The following is a 22,132-nucleotide window of genomic DNA, read 5'->3' on the forward strand; positions in this document are numbered from 1 at the left end:
TTTGTCAGTGAAATCCTAGTTAACTGGGTTTTCCTTTAAAGTTCAATCTCCCTTAAAAATGAAAAAAAAAAAAAGAGAGAGAGAGGCAAATTTTATTTAAAAAATTATTTAAAATAAACAGTGTTGGCTGAGCTAAATAGCTGTTACTATTTGTGGTAGACTTTTTATATCTTGTTAAAAATTTGAATTTCTTTTTATGTATGTGTGGTTTCACAGTTTAATGTGTATGTATTATGTAAATTATAAATGCCATCTATTCCTCTAATTAGGTTCTTTTTCGTTTCCTGCTTGCTGAACTATTTTTAAGGAGACTTGGGCATTGTTCATCTTCACTTCCTTGTAAACATCTCTGCCACCTAGTGGACTATATGATATCTTTCAGGTTGACTCATTAGGTATGTGGTTAATCACCAATATATAAAGTGCTCCTATGTCATGCTAAGTGAATTAGGAAATAGAATTGGGATGTCTGTAAATCCTGGATTTATATGTTAAACTGTGCTAAGGTAAATTGAGAGGCTGGCCTGTACATAGCTATTTTGTACCTTGAGATCTCTACATACCGAGAGAAGTGGCTTCTGCACCCTAAATAGCTATTTTGGTTAGCTTACTGAAATGAGCTATGAAGGAAAGGTCCCATGAGAAGTGGGAGGAAAGACTCTTAGGACCAGGGATAAGTGTTTGAGGAAGTAGTTCTGATCCTTGGTGTTGCCAGTAAGAGATGATGGAACTCTGGAAATTTGATTTTATCTGGGAAACCAGCTGGAAAACTTGTTTGAAGAGCCAGCCCTTGGGTCTGGTCATATTTTTGTCACAGGTATAATGAAATAAAACTATGTTATTACTATTACCACTTAATAAATAACATTATTATTAGTTGAAATTATCATCTAGTTTGCATGTTCTGTTTTATCTTTGTAACTACAACACAAGTTGTTCTCAAAGTTTTTGCCTGTGGGTGTGTGGGTGGCTCAGTCGGTTAACTTGGTTCTGGCTCAGGTCATGATCTCATGGGTCGTGAGATAGAACTCTGCATTGGGCTCAATGGTCAATTAGGAGTCAGATCGAAGATTCTCTCCCTCTGCCCCTCTACCTACTTGTGCTCTCTCACACTCTAAAAATAAAAAATATTAAAAATTTTTTGCCAAATGTAATCTAAGATTAATTATTATGAAAGTGCTGGGAATGGAATCCTTGTGGTATTGAATGTATTAGTGCTAGGGGTTCACTTTTGGACATCTGATTTTCAGAAAAATTGGCAAATTCAGAGGTAACCCCCCCCAACCAAAACCATTTGCCAGCCAATGCAGAAAATGTAATTGAATTGAGATTATTTTGATGTAGAGGTAAGGATTTAAAATGAAGTAATTATCTCCCATTATAGCTATAGTAATATTGGAAGAATCTTCATAGTTTGGGGAGCACATTAGCAAGGATGTTCTTGAGCATTGTACGATCTCATCTGCTTCTTATAATATGCACACCAAAACCATTCCGAAATTAGAGAACGAAGTTTTGGTTTGGAGTTTAGAATTCAAATTCAAATAAGGTATTTATTTTAAAGTTGTCTTTCCTAATATAATGTCAGAAAAATTTAAGTTCTCTAGAACTCTGTTAAAATCTGACACACACGTGCACATGCATCTATGGACACACAAACACTTTAACATGAAAGATGGAGCTAGGCAACAAACAGTTGCCTTTCACTGCTTGGGTTTCAGTTCCTGGCCCTTTGATCTGTGGGATAACCTGTGTAATGTTTTCTGGGTCCTCTGGATTCTGACTTTGCTCTAGTTTCCTAGTTCCTAACTTACTTTTGACCTTTGTTGAATTTTCTTCCTTGACTCAAGACTTGGCTCTTCAGTTGATTTAATTGGGTCGGACGCACAAGAATACCATGACATGAGCTTGGAAACAGAAATGTCAATAGAGAAGTGATCTACTTATTTGTAAAAATGCAGTTGCTACTACTTAGTTATAGTTTTTCCATGTTTAATTATTATTATAATAAATACTTTCTTATCACAAATTATTATTATAATAAGTACTTTCTTATATATATTGCTAGAAACATTAGAAAATACTTTAAATTTCAAAGCAAAAAAAATGTAAGTCTATATCACATGGAGAAACATGGACAAGTAAAACTAAAAACCCGTTTTCAGCACATAAGCACAAATTTTTATTTATTTTATTTTATTTATTTATTTTAAAAATATTTTATTTATTTATTTGACAGAGACACAGCAAGAGAGGGAACACAAGCAGGGAGAGTGGGAGAGGGAGAAGCAGGCTTCCTGCATGCAGAGAGCCTGATGTGGGCTCCATCCCAGGACCCTGGATCATGACCTGAGCTGAAGGCAGTCACTTAATGACTGAGCCACCCAAGCACCCCAAGCACAAATTTTTAAAACAAAAATAGGATGATACTATTTATTTTTTTTTACTTATGACCAGATGCACGTTTCCCCATGTCCTTTTATTTCCTACAAAATCATTTTTCAATGGCTATAGAATAAACCACTGTGAATATAATGTATTACTTTCTTACTTTAGACAAATCTAGTTATTTGAATATTTTTTCTATTTTAATAATATTGTGTGAACATCTTTGTGTATATATAGATTTGGTAGACTTAGAATATTTCTGTAAGATATATTTTCAAAGTATACATTCAGAGGTGGACACATAGTATTAACAGTAGTTCCAAAGTGTAGCTATTTTCCATTTAAGAGTAAACTTAGGGATTTTGAATCTTTTGTAGGGAAGACCACCCTGTTCGATTATATTCAGAATGAGCAGAAAACTTATTATATGGTTTCTTTTTCCACTTAACATGCAAGTCATTATTCTGATTTTTATTGTTTTATGCCTTCTTTGGTTTGGTCTTTGTTTACTTTTGGATTTTGGTTTGTTTATGGTCCCAAAAATAAAAATTCTTGGGGCAGGATTTTTTTTTTTTTGCCGAAATCTGGTGCAAAATTGATGATATATGAAACAAAGAGCAAGTAAAATATCTTGTTCTTACATGGAAAATGTTTCTAGTTTGCCTCATTTGATCATTTTCCTATAAAATGTTTATTAAAACCTTCTCAAGCATATCTGGAATTGAAACTAAAACAGCAACCTCAGCATGTACAGTGAGGGTATAGACTTGTTCAGCCTTCCCATAAAGGCACCAGATAAAATCCATCTTGTAAAACAAGGTAACAGTTAAAATTATTCCATAGCAAATGTACTGTGCCAGGTCTCCGTGCCAACTCATAAATATTTCCATCCACATAGACTTTCCAAAGGATAGTTTTCCAGTTGCAATTAAACTCCAAGCTGTTGCATATTTTGGGGCTTCAGTAATTTTGCCTATATACAATTAAAATTTTGAAAATGGTATTCTTAATTTATTATCACTATAATAAATTCTTCTTAAAGAAATGTGCCTTCAAGTCTTAGTTATCCCTATGTAGTAAGCTATATACCAAATCTGAAGACCTCCATTTTAATAAGGTAGTAGACACTTTCCATAAGTTAGTAGATACTTTCCATTTTTCCATAGATAAACCCATAGAGGAGAGCTTCAGACACAATGATTATAGTAAAAAACACTGATAAATTCATTAAAACCAAAGAGTAATATGATGATCCCAATGTCAAAATAGCAAAAGCTCAGACATTTGGTTCTAAAGAAATGCACATTTTGACTTCCTAAGTTTCCTATGGCAACTAAGTTTTTATGATTTTATGCCTTGAAACAACTAGATGTCTTGGGAAATGCCCTGCCTGTCTTTCTTTGTAGATCTATTTTATCTTTATGGTTATTTCTTTAAAATGTTCATAGCATATTAAAAATTCTTTTTTATTGAATGCCCACTATGTTCCAGGATCAGTCCTAGATGCTTACTTAATTTAATCCTCACAATAATTCTAAGAGAGAACTAATGTTATTGTTGTATTACACATAAGAAAATGGAGGGTCAGAGAAGTTGAGTAACATCACCAGTGTCACACAGCTTAGAAACAGAAAAGCTAAGTTTCAGACTTAGTTCTGGAAGAAATAAATGCTACAAATTAGATTCTTGAGAGTAGGCTATTGTCTGAAAGGAACAAAGTATAAAATAAAGTACTGATAAATACCATTTTATCTCATTTTTGTTTCCATATATTTATGTTTTGTTTGTAGGAAAACTGTAAATGAAAATGGCAAAATAAATCCTGCATCAAGGCTACTTTTCATATATTTTTTTGTTGGTGCTGATGAAATCTAAATTTGGAGAGAATCAGAGCTGTAAAGATACTTAAAGTTTAAAGATTCTTTCTGGCTATGCAAGTAGTTTGTTCAAAAAGTACTTCATATTCTTTCAATAATGTTTTAATGATTATACCATTCTATCTTAAAGTTTACTACCATTTGCTTTCTATTAGAAAATCATTTTAAATTAAGGGCCCCTTTAAGATGAAAAGTCCGTAGACAGTAAGAAGTTAATAAATGAGAGAATATTCTTTTGTATTTCACCAACCTGAAGCTATAGCAAGGATCTATATTTGTGAAGATTAAAGTATAAATTACTCAACTTTTTACATTTCTTTTTTGTATTCTTCCATGGCACAGCTATTACCCAGTGTAGAGAATGTATTCTTCTAGCTTCTTCCAAAGTACTTATGTCTACTGAAGTGTGTCCAGTAATAGAAGGTAATTTACTTCTTTTTGAAGCTAAAGTAAAAGCTGATCAGGCCAGTATGACTAAAGCTACCTGCCAGTCACATTCAGAGGAACCAAAGAAACAGTAAGTCTCCACAAAGTCCAGGTGAATTCTTGCTGCCCTGGAACACAGTACTTTATAAACTGTTTTGTAAAGTGTTGAGTTTCTATATTTATTCTGTTTTTTCTAAACAAATGGCATTATTACCCAAAGAAGGCTTAAAATGCCAAAATTAACTGGTGTCAGTGGAAAATTCAACTAGCGATGAGTAGAAGATTAATCACCAAGGAAATAATTAGCCTTGGTTTAATGCATCGGAGTTTAAGAAGACAGGCAGCATTTTTGAGCTGCAACATTGCTAGCAGGCAGCATTTTGCTCTTTCTTAGTAATGTTGTGGAGAAAGAAAACTGGATTTGGAGTATGAAGATTTGAGCTTTTTATTTATTTATTTATTTATTTATTTATTTATTTTTAAAGATTTTATTTATTTATCAGAGAGAGAGAGGGCGAGAGCAAGCACAGGCAGACAGAATGGCAGGCAGAGGCAGAGGGAGAAGCAGGCTCCCTGCCGAGCAAGGAGCCCGATGCGGGACTCGATCCCAGGACGCTGGGATCATGACCTGAGCCGAAGGCAGCTGCTTAACCAACTGAGCCACCCAGGCGCCCCAAGATTTGAGCTTTAAAAGGGAAGAGGGAAAGGGAGAAAAAGGTTTTTTGAAGACTTTGGTGAGCAATAGGCACGGAGTTAAGAGTGTTCATATTTTGTCTCGTTAAATCTTCACAACACTGAAACTCAGAGAGGTTAGGAGATTTGTTCTAGGTCAGAGCTAGAAAGCAGCAGCTGTAGAATATAACTCTATGGACCTCATCTTCTACTCTTCTTATTTGAATATAATTATATACAGTTGATCAAGGAGAAGGATAAAATCTATTCATTTTTCTGAGTGTCATCCTGAGTGTCACCTACTTCAAAATCATTTGGAAATTCCCAGTCTCATTCCAGACTTAGGAACCAGAATCTTGGGGAAGGGCCTGGAATGTGGCAATTATAACAAGTCCCATGGTGTGCTTTATTATGCACATTAAAATATGAGAGCTGCTGTTCTAGAAGAGGGCATGAAGACTGGAAAAATGTAGATTGAAAAATGATACTTGAACACTTTCATCTCTCAAAGTTACTCAAAACCAATTGTAATACACAGGTTCCTGTGAAAGGGAAGCAATATGAAAATAAACCAACAGCCCCAATGACATAAAGGAAGCCTGGGGTAATACATGGATATTCTTTGGTAGGTACAGTCAGCCAAAAGCCAGACAGGAAATCTTCTGCTCAAGGTCATGACAATTCTTGTTGTCTGAAAAACTCTAACTATATATTATATTTTTCACACACTGGAGGATAGACACATCCATTTGGATTTTAGTTTGTAACTGGCTGATCAACAGGGAGATGCAAATGAAATCATGGAATAGAGGAAAGATCCTGGATTTTCAAGAACTACAGACTTGGGATTGAATGTTTACTGGATGCTTGATGTAGTTAAAATTTTGTGTCCTCAGATTTTTATTTTTAAAAAGAAATAATAATAATATCTAGAACTTATTATGTTGCTATGATGATTAGAGAGAAAACGTGAAACATATGACACCAAGTCTGGTACAAAGAAAATAGTTAATGGTAACCGATGTCATCATCATTAGTACCATTTGTTATAAAAAGTAAATAGGAGTTAAATGTGTTCATTACATACAAGTATGATATTTAAGAGAATCAACTGTAGTGTGTATGATGGTTAAGCCCTTGAATAGAGGGATATTATCTGGTCTTGAATTGTCTAGAAGAAGCCAATCCATTCTATAAATAATATCTGTTCTTCATCATATGTCTTGAAAGATTACTGAGAATCTTGAAATTGTAGCTTAATATTGTCAAAACTTTTCTTAAATCTTTGTTGCATATAACACTTCATATTTCTGACATATGTCTAGAACAAAAATTCTACCATGCTCCATGTCTCAGTTTTAGTATTTAGCTTTTAGTTTTGTTCTAAATGTCAAAAGACAATTTAGACTCTAGAAATCTTAGTTTGGTAGCTTAACCAACTTGACTTAGTTTGGTAGTTGTATCTGTCAGATATATGATTGACATATTTTAGCCAATCACTTTTGTTCTAAAAACAACTTGAAAGTTATAGGTGTGTAACTTAAAAAAAAGGAATATTTTAACTTGATGGTATTCCTAACTACCTGTACTTAAATTACTAATTCTCTACAATGTTTCTTGTATGTAACACACCATTTACTCAGGGAAAACCTATTTTAAGTTGGGTCAAAAAATATCAAGAGCATTTATATAATTATCATATCACTAGTGCCTCATGAAACAAAATTGTGGGTATGATTTGCTTGTTGAAGTTATGATGTTGTTTCTGGGAGGCCTATTAAAATGGGTGTACTAAAACTTTGAATGAATTAAGTAGGGAAAGGAACATCTTAGGAAAAATCCTTGTATATAAAGCCCTGTTTATTCAGACTCTTCATATCTGTATATCTTTTTAATACAAATAATTGTTGCTGAGAGAGTGATAGTAAAAATCAGGAACTCTCTGACACTTCTCCCATGGAAGTGGATACTGAAAATTGTGTATTTATTGAAAAAGAGCTTAAAAAGTCTGACCTTGTTAGTTTTTTACTCATAAAGCCAATCATAGGGGAGGCTTCCAGCAGTATTCAATTTTTTGTATATAGCTGAGTAATCTCTCTAATCTGTTAAGTAGAAATTTATTTTTACTCATTGCTTTGGTACTAATTATATAAGCCAAACAGTCCATGGGAAATTGCAAGGCTTATTTGCAATCTGCTTATTTGTGATATTTTAAAATTACGTTATAGGTGGCATTTATTATACTTCTATCACATTTCAGATTTCTTAAAAATGGATAAAAATATGTGAAAATATTTTAAAAATTTCTATTATGATTTCTTCTTTGACCAATTAGTTAGTTTCTAAATACACAGAATTAAATTTTTTTTGTTAGTAATTTCTAACTTAGTTGCTTTCTTGTTGCAGAGTGGGATTTTATGTGACACATTCAACTTTGGGGAATTGTTTTATGGCCTTATACATAACTGATTTTGTAAATGTTCCATGTGTGCTTGAGAAAAATTGAACTCTAATATTTGGTTCTATTTATTCAGTATTAGTTATATCATTAAAATTTTCTATAGTAGGGGCACCTGGGTGGCTCAGTGGGTTAAGCCTCTGCCTTTGGCTCAGGTCGTGATCTCAGGGTCCTGGGATCCAGCCCTGCATCGGGCTCTCTGCTTGGCGGGGAGCCTGCTTCCCCCTCTCTCTCTGCCTGCCTTGCTGCCTACTTGTGAGCTCTGTCTGTCAAATAAATTAATAAAATCTTTAAAAAAATTTTTTTTCTACAGTAGCTGATTTTTTATCTGCTCAATCCATTAACTGTTGGAAGAGATGTTAAAATCTCTTATGCTGGCAAAATACTCTAATTCTTCTATTGTTACTTTTTTTTGTATATTATCTATTTCTATCTCTTTACTATAATATCAACTTTTTTGTTATATTATCAATTTTTAAATAGCTTTCTTGAAGTATAATTCACATATATAGTCCATCCATTTAAAGTATACAATTCAATGGTCTTTAGTATATTTACAAATAAATACAACCCTCACCACTATCAATTTTAGAGCATTTTCTTCTCAAAAAGAAACACCATACCTTTTACTATCACCTTCCTATCTCCCATTCCTCCAGCTGGTCCTAAGCAGCCTTTAATTTGCTTTCTATTTCTATGGGATTTCCTGTTCTGAACTTTCATGTAAATGAAATCATATAATATGTGGACTTCTATCACTATTTTCTTTCATTTAGCATAGTGTTTTCAAGGTTTATTATCCATATTGTAGCATGTGTAAGTATTCATTCCTTTTTAGGGATTGATAATATTCCATTATATGGAATTACTACATTTTGTTTATCCATTTGTTCACTGATGAAGATGTGGATTGTTTCTACCTTTTAGCTATTATGACTAATGCTGCTTTAAATATTAATGTATAGTTCTTGTGTGTGGATATATGTTTTCCTTTCTTGGGTGTATATATTTAGGAGTAGAATTGCCAAGTCATCTGATGCCTCTTTGTTTAATCATTTGAGCAAATGCCTAACTGTTTTCCAAAGTGGTTACATCATTTTACATTCCCTCTACCAGTATATGAGGATTCCAATTTTTTAAAAGTCTTGTATCAACACTTGTTATTCTATAACTTTGATTTTAGCCATCCTAGTAGGTATGAAGTGGTATCTCATTGTGGTTTTTATTTGTATTTTTCTGATACCTAATGATGCTGAGCATCTTCTCAAGTGCTTATTGGCCATTTTTTTGGTGAGACTCAATATCTTGTTTATTTGGCTTGCTGTTACAGATCCAATGCCTGACACAGAGTTGGAGCTTAATAAATATTTGTTGAATCAAGCAGTAAATTTAAAATAAGTTTAAAATACCAACTAATTTATGTAAAATTCCTGATATATAGTAAACACTAAAATGATGGCTGACACTGAATTTTTTTAATGTTTCAAGTTGTTAAATTCTCTATATAAATTCTAACATATAGTATAATATTAGTTTCAGGAGTAAAATTTAGTGATTGATCACTTGTACATAATACCCAGTGTTCATGACAAGTGCTCTTCTCAATATCCATTGTACATTTAGCCCATTCCCTTGCCCACCTCCCCTCCAGCAACCCTGTCTTGTTTTTCTTTTTTAAGATTGCTTTAGTTATTTGGGTTTTATTGTGGTTCCATCCAAATCTTAAGATTGTTTATTCTAGTTCTATGAAAAACGCTATTCATATATTGATAGGTTTCATTAAATTTGTAGATTGCTTTGGGTAGTATAGACGTTTTAACAGTACTTGTTTTTCCAGTCCATGAACATGGAATGTTTTTCCATTTCATTGTGTTGTCTTCAATTTCTTTCATCAGTGTTTTATAGTTTTTAGTTTACAGTTTTTTACCTCTTTGATTAAGTTTATTCCTAGGTATCTTATTATTTTTGATGCAAATTTGACTTGTGGTTGCCATTAGATTTGCATATAACATCTTATGTTGTGGTTGTGGTTGCCATTACATTTAAATATAACGTCTTATGCATATACTAGTCTATATTAAGTTGATGGCCACTATATTAAGTTGATGGTTGCATTCTAAAAGCACTAAATTTTTGCTCATTTCTCCCCACATTTTAGGTACATGGTATCATAGTTTACATCCTTTTCTTTTGTGAATCTTTTCTTTTCTTTTCTTTTGTGAATCTCTTGACTCATTTATACACACACACACACACACACACACACACACACACATATACGTATACATACATACATTATATATATACATATATATGGTTTATGTATATGTATAAAAACTGTAACCTAAAAATATATATATATATGGTTTATGTATATATATAAATTTTAATTATATATTTTAATTTTACTGCTTTTGTCCTTCCTGCTTTTCTTCTGCTTCCAGTCTTTCCACTCACAGAGTTGCCTCTTTAACATTTCTTAGTGGTGATGAATTCGTTAATTTTTTTTGGTCTGGGAAATTCTATCTTTTCTTCTATTCTAAGTGGTAGCCTTACTGGATAGAGTATTCTTAGCTGCAGGGTTGTTTTTTTTTTTTTTTTCTGTCAGCACTTTCATTATATTATGCCACTCTCTTCTGGCCTACAAATTTCTGCTGAAAAATCAGCTGATAACTTTATGAGGTTTCCCTTGTATGTAACTTTTCTTTTGTCTTGTTTTTAAAATTCTCTCTTTATCACTACATTTTGCCATTTTAATTACTGTGTGTCTTGGTGTGGACCTCCTTGGGTTTCCTTTTTGGGGCTCTCTCTGCCTCATGGATCTGGATTTCTGTTTCCTTCTTCAGATTCAGAAAGTTTTCAGCTACTATTTCTTAAAAACTTTTTCTTCAGGGTGCCTGGGTGGCTCAGTGGGTTAAAGCCTCTGTCTTCAGCTCAGGTCATGGTCTCAGGGACCTGGGATCGAGGCCTGCATCAGGCAGCATGATCCCGGGGTCCTGGGATTGAGCCCCACATCGGGCTCTCTGCTCAGCACAGAGCCTGCTTCCTCTTCTCTCTCTCTGCCTGTCTCTCTGCCTACTTGTGATCTATCTGTTAAAAATAAATAAATAAATAAATCTTAAAAAAAAAAACAAAAAAAAACTTTTTCTTCATCTTTTATTTATTTTTTTCTCTTTTGATCTTCTCCCTCTGGGATCTCTATAATGAGAATGTTGTTATACTTGCTGGTGGCACTATGTTCTCTTAATCTAGTCATTTTTTAAAAATTCTTTTTTTATTTCTCCTGTTCAGTCTTATTGCTTTCCTTTACTCTGTCTTACAGGTTGCTGATCCATTCTTCTGGTTTCTTTTTTTTTCCTCTAGAGTACTTTAAATTTCAGTTATTGAGTTCTTCATCTCTGATTGTTTTTTTCTTATATTTCCTATCTGTTTGTTGAGGGTCTCACTGAGGGCCTCCACTCTTCTCTACCTAAAGAAGGTATCTTTATGACCATTACTTTAAAATCTCTATCAGGCATATTGCTTGTCTTCATTTTGTTTAGCTCTCTTGCTGTGAATTTGCCTTGTTCTTTTGTTTGGGACATAGTCCTCTGTCTCTTCATTTTGTTTAAATCTATATGTCTGTTTCTCTGTGTTAGGAAAGTCAGCTATGTCTCCTGCTCTTGAAAATAATGGCCTTATGAAGAAGTCCTGTGGTGCCCTGTAATGCAATGTCCCCTGTTCACCAGAACCTGGTACTTGGGGAATGTCTCCTATGTGTTGCACCCTACTGTTGTGGCTGAGTCCTGTTTGTCTTCAGTCTGGTTGTCTGCAGTGGGTCTCTTTGCCTGATGTGGGCAGATTTTGGTTTCTGTGCTGTTAGTGACTAGTCTGAGCTGCGACAGACCAAGTATTTGTCATAGTTGTGGTCACACCATACTGGAGAGCACTGTCCTTGAGAACCTTTTATTGGTGAGTGGGGCCTGAAGTTAGACCAGATGTCAACTCACATTCCATTGCTGGGACCCACAGTCAAATTGGGGCACCTGGGTGGCTCAGTTGGTTGAGTGTCTGCCTTTGGCTTGGGTCATGATCCCAGGGTCCTGGGATTGAGTCCTGCATCAGGCTCCCTGCTCAGCAGGGAGCCTGCTTCTCCCTCTCCCACTCCCTGTTTGTATTCCTCTCTCTCTCCTCTGTGTGTGTGTGTGTCAAATAAATAAATAAAATCTTTTAAAAATAGGTAACCCCCACCCACAAAACTGGTGTGTTTGGTTTTCTTCCTTTACCACAGGACAGAATTCACTTTGGGGTCATGCTGAGCCCTATTGGGGCTGCTTGCACACAGCCACACTTTTCAGTTTATCTGTTTTTAAGATTATGCTTTTGCTGTCAAATCTAAGAATCCATTGCCAAATCAAATGTCCTGAAAATTTACCCCATTTTTTTCCTAACCATTTTATAGTGTTAGCTCTTATGTTTTCAAATCAAGTGTCCTGAAAATTTACCTCAATTTTATTCCAACAGTTTTATAGTGTTAGCTCTTATATTTTGGTGTTTGATCCATTTTGAGTTAATTTTTGTGAATATGTGTGGTAAGGGTCCAACTCTCTAATTTTGCATGTAGCTGGCCAGTTGTCTCAGCACCATTTGATAAAAAGACTATTCTTTCCTCATTGAATGACCTTGGCACCCTTGTCAAAAAATCAGTTGACCATAGATGTATAGGTTTATTTCAGCACTTTCTGTTTTATTCCATTAATTTATATGTCTGCCCTTATAGTACCACATTGTCTTGATTACTGTTAATCGTAATATTTCAAAATCAGAAAGTGTGAATCCTTCTACTTTGTTCTTTGTTCTTCTCTTTCAGATTGTTTTTGCTATTCTAGGTCCGTGCAATTTATAAACAGCTTGTGAAATTGTTTAAAGAATTCAGCTCAGTTTCTGATTGTGTTGAATTTGTAGATCAGTTTGGGGAGTGTTGCCTTTTTAATAGTGTTCAGTCTTCTGATCCTTGAGTTTGGTATGTTTTCCCATTTATTTTTATTGTCTATAATTTCTTTCAACAATGTTTAGTGCTCTTCAGTGTAGTCTTTTTTTAAAAAGATTTTATTTACTTATATAAGAAAGAGAGAGAGTACAAGTAGGGGGGAGGGTTAGAGGGGGAGAGAGAGGGACAAGCAGACTCCCCACTGAGCACAGAGCATGACACTGGGCTTGATCTGAGGACCCTGAGATTGTGACCTGAGCTGAAGTTAGACATGTAACCAACTGAGCCACTCAGGTATGCCCAGTGTAGTCTCCTTTAGTTAATTTTGTTTGTGTCTTTCTAGGAATGTGTCCATTTCCTTTTAAGTTGTTTACTTTGTTGGTGTGTAATTGTTGGTAGTACTTCTTTATTATCCTTTTTATTTGTCTAAAGTCAGCAGTAATATCCCTCTTTTATTACTCACTCTAGTTATTTGAGTATTATTTCTTTTTTTCTGGGTGTACAAAATTAAACATTTTCCAATTTTGTAGACTTTTCAAAGAACAAACTTCTGGTTTCATTGATGCTCTTTATTGTTTTTCCATTTTCTATTTCATTTGTTTCTGCTGTAGTCTTTATTATTTTCTTCCTTTTGCTTGCTTTAGGTTTCATTTGTGTCTTATGGAGGAAAGCTAGAATTTTCACTGGAATTCTTTATAATTTCTTAATATAGGCATAAACAGAAATTTCCCTCTAGGTTCCAGTTTAACTGCTTCCCATAAATTTTGGTATTTTTTTCCATCTCAATGTATTACCTGATTTCCCTTTTGATTTATTTGACCAATGGGTTATTCAAGAGTGTTTTAATTTCAATGTATTTGTGATTTTTCCTGAATATTTTCCTGCTAAAAGATTGTGATTTCATTCCATTCTAGTCAAAGAACATACTTTAACTTCTTTTTATCTTTTCAGATATTCTGAGGTTTGCTTTTTGACTTAGCATATGGTCTGTTCTAGAGAATGTTCCATGTATACTTGAGAAGAACATATATTCTATTGTTGTGTTGAATGTTCTATAGATGTCTGTTATGTCTAGTTTGTAGCTTTATTCAAGTTTCCTGTTTCTGATCTTCTGTCTAGCTATTATTTCCAGTATTAATAGTGGGATGTTAAAGTTTCTGACTATTATTGTTGACTGTCATTTTTGCCCTTCACTGCTATCATTTTTGCTTCATGTATTTTGGTACTTTGTTATTTGGTGCATATATGTAGATTAATGACTTTGCATCATGAGCCCATGTATAACGTTAATCCAATTTTGTTCAAAACATTTCTAAAGAGAAAAAATATTAATGGAACTCTCTTTCTTTGATTTTAAGATGTCATGAGTTATGAGATTTACTGCTGATAAAAAGAAATATAAAATGTTAAATATTCAAGAATCTGGAACCGGCAATCAAAAATATATCAGGAGTCACAGGAATAAAAGACACGGCATGAAGAAAGTAGTTTGTGGTATTGTAATGGGGTTGTTGGTGACAGATTGGAGCTACATGAGTGGTGAGCATAGAATAGTGTATAGACTTGCCAAATCACTGTATTGTGCACCTGAAACTAATACAACATTATGTGTCAACTCTACTTAAATAAAAAATTTAAAACAAAAAAAAAAAAAAAAAAAAAAAAATGTTAAATATTCATGTTTATAAGTGGCACAATTTCTAAAAAAGAGTAAAAAATAATAGTATTGTATTTAATAGTTAGAATTAATTGGACCTTTAATAATCACATTACTTGTTCTCAGTGATAATATGATATGAGAGAATTTGAAGATGATTTGGTTGTATTCAATGGAGTGGTATTGAGACATGTTTATCAAAAAATGGGCCAGACTCATTTTGTCACTGAACCCTTTGAAAACTTCATGTAAACAACAGTGGTAGATGACTCATTTGCCTATGAATCTTTGGAGTTAATTGAGTTGATAAAGCAATTTGGTCTTTGCCAGGCAGAAACTGTAAGCATTCATATACTCCATTGTGATGAAACACCCTGGGTATATTTTCCAGCTTTGACAATACCTATTTTTTTTTTTTTTTAGATTAATGTGAATAAATGTCTGAAAGCCAGTTTCTTTTAAAAAGTGCAAGCTAGGAGTACAGAGGTGGCTCAGTTGGTTAAGGTTGTAACTCTTGGTTTAGGCTCAGGTCATGATCTCAGGGTCATGGGATTGAGCCCCATGTCAGGCTCTGTGCTAAGTGTAGAGTCTGCTTAGATTCACTCCCTTTCTCTTTCCCTCTACCTCTATCCCTCCCCCTGCTCATGCTATCTATAGCTCTCTAAAATAAATAAATAAATAAATAAAATCTTTTAAAAATGTTGGCTAAATATTTTTAAATTAAACAAAATGAACACAGTATTAATTTCATATCTCAGACATATCTTCTACACTTTAGAGTGAAGGCTGGTAGGAAAATATACCACGTAAAACTGCAAAACTATCAACTTATTTGAAAAGGTTAACTCCTTTCTTGACTTCATACCATTTTGGATAACTTTTTTTTTTTTTTTTTCTGTCTGAAATGTGTACAGTTTAGGCTGATTGTTTTTGGCATAAACAGTCACAAAGTAAAAATGGTTGCCAAGGGATTGGGGCCAAATCTTTCTGAGTCAGTCATCTTTTTGACAGATATTACATAGAACTACTTAGCTTTTTCAATGAGGAGTAATTGGAGTCAAGTCACGCTTACAGAATTTCCTTTTTGTTCTTCATGTTGCCTCTTAACCTAGTTCACAAGGCCATTACTTCTCTATAGATAAATGCTGAACATTCTTTGGAAATAAATAGAATATACATTTGTGTATGTGTTGTAACATGTAGTATGGCATGTATGTGTGTATATATATATATATGTATATATCTATATCTATAGATATATATCTCCAGATAAATTCTAAGAAGAGGTATATTAGATTGTCTAAGATAAATATGTTGCTTTGCTCAAAACAACTAAATATTATTAAGATAAGGGAATTTTAATTCCTTTGATATTATCATTGTGGCATATATATCTGTTATATGTATATGTTATATATATATATAACTGGCATATATATCTGTTATATATATATGTTATATACATATATACATAACATATATATATAAATAAATTATTTATTCATGATATCATATTTTGATATCATATTTTAATTCCTTTGACATTATCATTGTGGCATATATATTGTGGCATATATATCTGTTCTATATATATAAATAAATAATTTATTCATGATATCATATTTTGATACCATATTTTAATTCCTTAGACATTATCATTGTGGCATATATATCTGTTATATATGCCACAATGATAATGTCAAAGGAATTAAAATATGGTATCAAAATATATCATGAATAAATAATTTATTTATTTCATAATTCATTCATAATTTATTTATGAATTAAAATATGATATCAAAGGATGCTATGACATACAGTTTGGGACTACAGTTTTGAACAGAGAGTCATGAAGAAACCCTGCTATATATATATAAAATATATAATACATAATATATAATTATATAATTATAATATATGTAATTATAATTATTTTATATATATATATAATATATATAGCAGGGTTTCTTCATGACTTCATGACTCTCTGTTCAAAACTGTAGTCCCAAACTGTATGTCATAGCATGCTTGCTAATAATTCTAATAAGGGTTTCTTGGTCAGATAGGTTTGAGAAATGATGGGTTTCACAGAATTAAATTGCTGTGTTTTTTAGTATAGTTGGTTTTTTTTTTTAACTGATAGGATTTCTTAGGACCTTTTATGTACTTATGCAATTGTGAATCCCTAAGTTGATAGAGAATGCAATATTTTCAAAATTCATTTGGTAATGAAGCCCTTGTAATGAAGCCTCTATCCCTAAGTTGGTAGAGAATGCAATATTTCCAAAATTCATTTGGTCATGAAGCCCTTGTAATCCACTGAAGCTAGTGTTCCAAGAGGATCACTCTGGGAAAAACTGCTGTGGTCCTCAAGAACATATTATATTGTCTTCTGTTCAAGACTTATTCTTTTTTTATGGTATTTCAGTAGATAAGATAAATCTTTCTTCTTAGGGGACGAAGATTCAGACTTTCCCAACCACCTGTTTTTCCTCTTTCTCTAGTCACACTGAACACCATCGTTTACCAAATTGTGCTTCGGAACATTTTGTCTCCCTGAGAAGCAGTCTCTTAGGAGAATTCTGCAAATGGGTGGGATCCTAGCTAAGACCATATGGACCCAAGTATACTCTGAAATCAAGCCCCCTCAAGAGAAGTGGCTACTGGTATAAAGGCTTTCCAAGTGAGAATTTTTTTCTTATGTTTTAGAGTCTGCCCTAGAGAACTGATTCTGCATTGAGGTTAGAAGAATGTCATCTTAATTGGGAAACTGTGGGCCCCACCATAAACTATTTATAATCCTGATTTATCTCTGAGCCGCTGGAGGTGGTGGTGGTGGGGGGAAGTTCCCTTGGATAGTTTGACTATCTTGGTTCACAATAAATTTCCTCAATCCATTTTTTAAAAAAGAGTTTATTTATTTATTTCACACACACACACACACACACAGATCCAAGTAGGCAGAGAGTCAGGCAGAGAGAGAGGAGGAAGTAGGCTCCCTGCTGAGCAGAGAGCCTAATGCAGGGCTGGATCCCAGGACCCTGAGATCATGACCTGAGCTGAAGGCAGAGGCTTAACCCACTGAGCCACCCAGGCACCCCCCCTAAATCCATTTTTTAAAAGACTTTAATTAATTAGTTAATTAAGATTTTATTTATTTGAGAGAGAGAGAGAGAGAAAGAAAGTGGGAGTGGGGGGCAGGGGAAGGCAGGGGGAGAAGCAGACTCCCCACTGAGCAAGGAGCGAGATACAGGGCTCCATCCCAGGACCCTGGGATCATGCCTTGAGCCAAAGGCAGACATTGAACTGACTGAGCCACCCAGGTGCTCCTATTTATTTATTTCAGAGAGAGAGAGAGAAGGGAGAGTAGGGAGAGGGGCACAGGGAGAGGGAGAGAATCTTCAAGCAGACTTCCTGTTGAGCACAGAGCCCTAAGTGGGGCTCAGTCCCTGGACCTGAGATCATGACCTGAGCCAAAACTAAGAGTTAGACACTCAGCCGACTGAGGCAGGAACCCCTTCCTAGTCCATTTTAGAGAAAACCAAAATTTTCTCAAGAATTGGGAGAGCATGTGTTTGAAAACACTGAAGTGCAAGATTTTAATAAACATGGTGTGTATTAGGTTGTAGGGATGCCATAATGAATAGCAGAGACTGGGTGGTTTAAATGACAGAGATTTATTTTTTTACAGTTCTGCAGGCTAGAAGTCTGAAATCAGTGTTTTGGCAGGGCTAGCTTCTTCTGAGATCTCTCTCCTTAGCTTGTAGGTGGCTGTCTTCTCTTTTCATCTTCACATGGTCTTCTCTCTGTGCATATCTGTGCTCTAATCACTTATAAGGACACCAGTCATATGAAATTACTGCCCACTTTAATAACTTTATTTCATCCTAATTAGTTAATTTAACCACTTAAAGACCTGTCCTCAAATACAGTCACATTGTGTGGTCACATTCAAGTTCAACATGTGAATTAGGGGAGACAGTTTAGCCCATAACAATGAATAGCCCTTGACCAACAATCTTCTAAGTGTATGCCATGAGGCCAAACATTAAGAACATCTCAGAGACAAGCACAATTTCATAGCAAAAATATTGGAAAGTTTTATGGTCCTGGAATATTTAGGATGTTTAAGCCTCACTTTGCTTTTCTATGAATTTCTCTGGATTTTTGCAAATATTATGATCTGTAAAAGGAACTGTGTGACCTATCTTACAGTGTGAGCTTCACTGTAAGATACTCTAAAAAATCAAGTCTAAGGATTGTTTGTATACTGATCTTAGTATTTCTCATTATTTTCAGGTCAGAGCATGGGTAAGAAATGGTAATATTAGTCCCTCACACTGGGATCAATGTAAAGGTGCTTGTGACTATTAAAGCCTGAAGGAATCTTTATCTCAACATACCCATAACTTTTTCTGGAGCAGAAACATGGTTCATGCACCATGACTTAACTATAAATAGCTTACTTGAAACAGAGGAACTTGAGGGACATCGGACTCATGTAATAAAGTAATAAGAGTTTTAACTTGGAAGGGTCCTTTAGTATCACATTTCAGTCATTCAAAAACCTTTCAATTGTTTTTACCATATCAGTGAAATACAATGCTGGTATTGTTAATTATTTAATGTCTCTCTTTATACTGACTTTATAAAAAACTTTTAGATTTAGCCACATCTTAGGAAAAAAGATATTTTGAATTAGAATTCAAAGAATTTTGAAACCATAAGAGACTTAAAAAAATTTTTTTTAAAGATTTTTTAACATATTTATTTGATAGAGAGAAAGACACAGTGAAGGAGGGAACGCAAGCAGGGGGAATGGGAGAGGGAGAAACAGGCTTCCTGCCAATCAGGGAGTCAGATGTAGGGCTCGATCCTAGGACCCTAGAATCATGACCTGAGCCAAAGGCAGCTGCTTAGCCAACTGAGCCCACCCAGGCACCCTCCATAAGAGACTCTTAACACTAGAGTTAAGGAACAAATTGAGGGTTGATGGAGGGATGTGGGTGGGGGATGAGCAAGATGGATAATGGGCATTAAAGAGGACACTTGTTATGAAGAGCACTGGGTGTCTGTTTTTTATTTCAATTCAGTTAATTAACTTACAGTATATTATTAGTTTCAGATGTAGAGTTCAGTGATTCATCAGTCTTATAAATACCCAGAGCACTGGGTGTTGTAAGTGATGAATCACTGAATTCAACTGAAACCAATATTGCCCTGTATGTTAGCTAACTAGAATTTAAATAAAAATTTGAAGAAAAAAATAGTATATTGAAAATACCTTCTGACCCTCAAAAATACATGATATATATTATACATAAATATATATGTAATATATATTAAATAATATATAATACCTATATATAATACTAATTGTTATATTATTTATATGATATTTAATTATTATATTTTATATATATCATATTCCACATTTGCTCTCTTTGATCATTTTGCAGCAGAGAGGCAATTGGGAATGGTGGAGTCACTAACTGGAAGAAATCTGGGTCCTTTCATGACTGCAAAAGAATGTGACATTAGCAAGAAATAAATCTTATGTTAAGCCTCAGAGATTACCACCATTTGCCAACCCTAACTCATGTATCAGTTCTGTAAGACTTTAGATATTTCAACTTCCAATGATCTTTTCTTGCATTCAAATTTTAGAAACTTCTTTTTTTTTAATTTATTTTCAAATATTTTTCCTTATGTCAGTACTTTTTATGAAACCACTAAAATTATATTTTTGGTTGTGAACCTACATTAAAGGTAATAATTGAAGTAAGTATATTCTCAGTCTCATCATTCTTTTGCATATTATAGTAGCTTTCCTATTTAAATATTTTAATATATACATATCTATATTTTATTTATTTATTTATTTATTTTAGAAATTTAACATCCAAATAGGAAAAAAGTAAGTGTCATTATATGGAAGGTTATATAACAAACTGCAATTGTCCTTGCCCATGCTCCACTTAGAAATTCCAGAATCCTACATTTGGTTGAATTCTCACTGCCTCTAGCCACTCAGAGTTAACACTTAGTACATGAAAATTGAGAATAGGTAAGAATTGTTTCTTATCAAGAATTTAGGCCAATTCAAAATCACTGTTACAGATGAAAAGTAAAATTAAAATATAAATACATAACTATGTAATACAGAGAGGATTGACTAACTTGAAATACAAGATTCATTCTGTTTAGCAGTTATTAAAATGATTTTTTTTAAAGATTTTATTTATTTATTTTGGAGAGAGGAAAAGAGAGCATGAGCAGGGAGAGGGAGAGAGAAAATCTCAAGCAGACTCCACACTGAGTGCTGAGTCTAAGGCAGGGCCTGAGCTTGTCCCTGAAATCAAGAGTTGACACTTAGCTAACTTAACCACCCATGTGCCCCTTAAAATGATTTTTAACTTTATTTCCTTTACTGGGCTTGGAGCTTGACAGGGCTATTTTAGGGATACGTGTGATGAGGTAGATAGGTGTATTTGCTTCCAGGTGCCACTTGCAGATGAATGCCAGATATAGCCATCCTGGGAATGGGAATGCACAAAGAGATATGAACCAATGTAAATATTCTAGATATTATTTTATTTTGTTTTGTCTTAGTTTTTAAATATTCTTTTATTTATTCAAGAGATAGAGAAAATGAAGGGCAAAGAGAGAGGGAGAGAATCTCAAGCAGACTTCCTGCAAAGCGCAGAGTCTGACACAGGGCTTCATCCCATGACTCCTGAGATCATGACCCAAGCTGAAATCCAGAGTCTGATGCTAACCAACTGAGCCACCCACATGTCTCTACATTCTAGATTGTAAAACAAATACAGTGACAGAATATTAAATGAAGTGGAATCAATTTGCTTGATAATATTGTTGAGTTCTAGTAGAGTAGTGGCCACCTCAGTAGGTTATACTGTAACTCAGGTTTATACACCAGAAATCACCACAGCCTCTCCTTCCATGGGTCTTAAAGACTATGTGTTGAAGTGTAAATAACACAGGTAATGGACCCCTTACCCAACACTTGCTTGTGTCAGAACTGCTCCTGTGTATCACAGTTTAGCATGTTCCTTCAACACTACACTAAAGCATCCTGTCAAGACTCATAGGAGTTTATCTCCTACTAGTGTCCCTGCCTTTGCTTAGTCCTTAATATTTCAACAAGCTCTTGGAACTTGCCTCTCTTCCCAGAGTTGTGTTTTACTCCTGCTTTGGGCTTCAAGATCTCAGTGACTTGCTTAAAAGTTGAACATCATTTTTGCCAAACTTATGATCATGGTTGGTTAATCCTGAAAACTATTGGATTTGCATTAAATAAACCCCAAATGTTGGTTATATATAAAAAATATTTAAAAATGCCATCTGGCAGAGGAATCTATGCGATTCCTTAAGAAGTCGTAAACATTTAATTAAATCAAATAATAAAATCATACTTTTTTATACAAAGGAAAATTCCACTTTAAAATATGACTAAAATGTCCTTATAATAAATCTTAATGACAAAAAGTCCAAACTAGGATACGAGGGAGTTTCAGAGATAGAGATAAAGACTGCAAAAAAGAATTATATATATTTGGTTGATTATAATAATAATAAGCAAGCAAACTCTGGAAAGAGAATCTTAAATCTAGTGAGAATTTCCAATATATATAAACATTGGATTATAAATCACCTCACTTTTA

At 34.0% G+C, this 22,132-nt stretch overlaps 1 long non-coding RNA gene across 2 annotated transcripts in view; it reads left to right on the forward strand.

Moving 5' to 3' along the window:
* LOC116568570 overlaps nt 1-17,327 on the forward strand; it is a 52,920-nt gene extending 35,593 nt beyond the window's left edge. The window contains exons 3-4 of one of the 2 annotated variants that reach the window (XR_004276676.1): nt 270-395; nt 16,952-17,327. This is a non-coding gene — a long non-coding RNA (uncharacterized LOC116568570). The remainder of the gene's footprint in view (nt 1-269; nt 396-16,951) is intronic. The other variant, XR_004276677.1, reaches the window with a different exon arrangement.
* The last annotated feature ends 4,805 nt before the right edge of the window (nt 17,328-22,132 follow it).

Source organism: Mustela erminea, chromosome 11 (genome assembly GCF_009829155.1).
Source record: "Mustela erminea isolate mMusErm1 chromosome 11, mMusErm1.Pri, whole genome shotgun sequence".
NCBI lineage: Eukaryota > Metazoa > Chordata > Mammalia > Carnivora > Mustelidae > Mustela > Mustela erminea.